The sequence below is a fragment of the Limulus polyphemus genome, unplaced genomic scaffold (genome assembly GCF_000517525.1).
Source record: "Limulus polyphemus unplaced genomic scaffold, Limulus_polyphemus-2.1.2 Scaffold2117, whole genome shotgun sequence".
NCBI lineage: Eukaryota > Metazoa > Arthropoda > Merostomata > Xiphosura > Limulidae > Limulus > Limulus polyphemus.
In genome coordinates this window covers 13,148-16,635 of record NW_013667727.1, presented here as the reverse complement: position 1 = coordinate 16,635, position 3,488 = coordinate 13,148, and positions in this window count along the sequence as shown.

Sequence of the window (3,488 nt, the reverse complement as noted above, 5' to 3'; positions counted from 1 at the left end):
ACACGCAGTCTTCATTTAAGTTATACATTTTTTAATATGTTCGTATTACTGATTTTTCGTTTTTTTTCTTTTCGTTGTGTTTTCTTGCTGTAGTTTCTCCCCATGATTACTGTTTAGTGTTTTATTTGTTTAATTATCGTTATATTTAGCAACTGTACTTTGAAAATGTATAAAGACTGATGTAAATTAATTTTATTCTGCTTTAGATACTGAAGACGGAATCTGATAGAATTCCGAAACGTTTATTTGTCAATAAACAATGTTGTATATCATAAGTGTCGTAATCTTGTTTATAATCAAACTTCGTTTTCCTTCAAACACATCGATTGCTAACAATTTAATGTTATACTGTAAAATGTCCAAGTACAAAATGGTTACGAGGTCGGTCAATTCGATCGCCCTCGTAGCGAGAGTCTCTAATGATCAAGACATGTTTTGACTCAACTTGGTTTTCCTTATATGCAAGTCCTAGGCTCTTAGTTACATCACATTGATGCCTACCTTGACATTATGATAAACAAACTGTATACCAACAGTCAGGAATATAAAACTTCCAACTGCCTTAATATTAAAGTGAAGTATGTTTTAAATGGTAATTTGATAAATAGCTTAAACTCTTTTAAACACAACTGGTCATATTTGGAAATATTGGAAAATGCACACACACACACACAAAAAGATTGATTATATAATAACTACTGTTATTAGAATTGCAAGTGTTATAAACTTGAGTGGCACTTTATATGTGTGTGGGCTAAACAATCATGTCAGAGACCAGAAAGGTTCAGGTATAGAGGTCAATTGTTCTTTTTGAACCAAGTAATAGGATTGAAAGTTATTTTTATAATGTACCAGTATCTAAAAATCCTGAGCATGAGACAAGACTTTTTGAACCTTGGGCCCTTCGACCCGTAACTCGGCCATGCTAGACCCAAATATTGTTATAAGCGTGTTCATTTACTACTTAGATTTAGTGTGTTAGGTGACTGTTTAAATTTGTTAATATTTCTAATTTAGTAAATGTCTTTCTTTTTACAGAAAATAAAACATTTTACCTTGCGTTAATAACATAGGATTTTTGAATTAATTTTTTTTCCAAATTCAAAGACAACACTATTTTTACCACAACATACCAGTGGTTGGTGTAGAAATATGCAGTATATAAGGAACCACACGTTTCGCTGCGGGAATACTCCTGATTAAGAATTAGTGAAAGCTTTAACAGATATCTTTCAAACGTTACTGAGCACTGAGTAGTCCCTCAACATTGGTGGATTGCTAACTTGTCCCAATTTTAAGTAAGACTGGTCCTACGTAGTTTCTAGAAATTACATATTTAATAGTTGATTTTTGTTACAAATAAAGTGTTGGAAAATTCTGTCAAAAATTATTTATAAAATCCTTTTGAAAGCTAGCATTTATCAAATAACGTGTGGTACCTGTCGGTTTACACTGCAGGGAATCGAACCCCGGATTTTATGCTGTAGGCTTGCTGCTGTTCCATCAGATGATTTATCAAATAATTCTAAATACTTTTAAACAAGGCTTTTCAATAACTGGGTTCAGAATACACACACTGACATAGTCATCCAGAATATATCAACCTAATAACCTGAGCGAAGCTGGGTACTTACGCTAGTTTGTAATACAAGGAGCCAGTTCTTTTCTATGTGGTGTTTTTGCTAGCTTGCCTCCTTAAAAAGAAGCGCACACACGTGGATAAGTAATAATACACTGGGGCAAACCCTCAGTTTCCACTTAATACGGGTGCAAAATTTCAGGTTTCTAGGTTCTTTCCTCTTGGAGAAATTGTGGTTACATTTCTTTCCTTTGTGGTTTTTCGCATAAAAAGATGCACATACACATGCACGCAAGCATGTAGATAAGTAATAATACCCAGGTACACACTCTCAGGGTCCACTTAGTATGGATGCAAAATTTCAGGTTTCTAGGCTCTTTCCTCTTGGAGATATAGCGATCACATATCCTTTCTTATGTGGTTTTTCCTACCTTGCCTCATGAAAAGAAGTATGTGTGTGCACGCGCACACACACACACACACACACACATGTGGATAAGTAATAACACCCAGGTGCACACCCTCAGGGTCAACTTAGTATGTGTACAAAATTTCAGGTTTCTAGATTCTTTCCCCTTGGAGTTATGACAGTCACACACATACAGACACGTCCTTCTGCTATTATAGATGGGCAGCAAGCTATCCATATTTTTTTCATGATACAAATACTTCATTAGTTAAACGTGTCTATGATCTTTTGCCCGAGAAAAAGATAAAAAATACCCTGAAATAGGGTACATTTCCATTTTTTACAGTCTTTTGGCTTTAAAGACACAAGTACTTCATCAGTTAATCGAGTCTATCATTACCTTCCACAAAGCAGGGTATGTATCAGCATCTCATGAGGTCATTAGGGAATTAATAACAAAAAAGAAAGGAAACATTATTTAATGCTAACATTTTCCTTTCCTGTAAATGTATTTATGATAGATACTTCCAGATACAGTTTAGCTATCTTCCTCGCGCGTCTGTCAGAAATTTGTATGCCACTAGTTTTGAGGTAACTCCCACCTAATTTCATGCAAACTTACGTGAATTGCACTACTACGTGATGAACATCATGTGACAAACGCCCTCCACCAATAGTAGGGTGACACACCTCTATGTGCAGTTACTCCTCCTCTGCACTTGCGAAACTTCATTCTCTGATGAGTCAAGGGAAAAAAAGGTGCACCGGAAATGGAGAGTATGAGTGGTAGTGTGTGCAGATGTATCTATCGGGAAAACATTTTCACAGATTTTAGCTAGAATCCCATGTTGAAGTGACCAATGTAATTTTTACCTAGATGAGCATCCTTCAGAAAGTACTCAAAGGAAGCCCAAGGGAATAAATACTCTTTGCCCATAAAGAAAAGGGAAGAGGAAAAGAAGCAATATGTGTCACAGGGACAGGCAGAATGTAAAACTGTCTGAGAACATGCACATAACCAGTTAGACAGCCAGTATGCTTAGTGTGGTTGGGAGCATTCAAAAAATACTTTCTATGCTTACCTCAACTCTACAATCAGATTCTACAAGACATATTCCAGCTGTGAAAGGAGGGCACATTAGTCATGCCATTTGGTTTCGTATAATGTGAGATCACCTCAACTGTACCATCAGTGTCAGGTTTTTATAGGGGCCAGATTCTTTACAGTAGGTATATGACTTATTGGCGATAAATATCAACACTAAATGGTCAGCACATGTTCCACTTGTTTTAAAATAATAAATTGAAAACAAGTCCAATGCATGTACAAATGTTCTTTACACTATTGGTTATCACAGTTGCATCCACAGCTTTAAATAATTGCCTCTTGTTCGTCAAATTCCATACAGGCGGGTTCAATTACTGTAGAACACCTTTTGAGAATTTAAGTTCTTCTTCTCCATTTCTGTTATTACAATACAAGCCCCCCCCTCTATATAT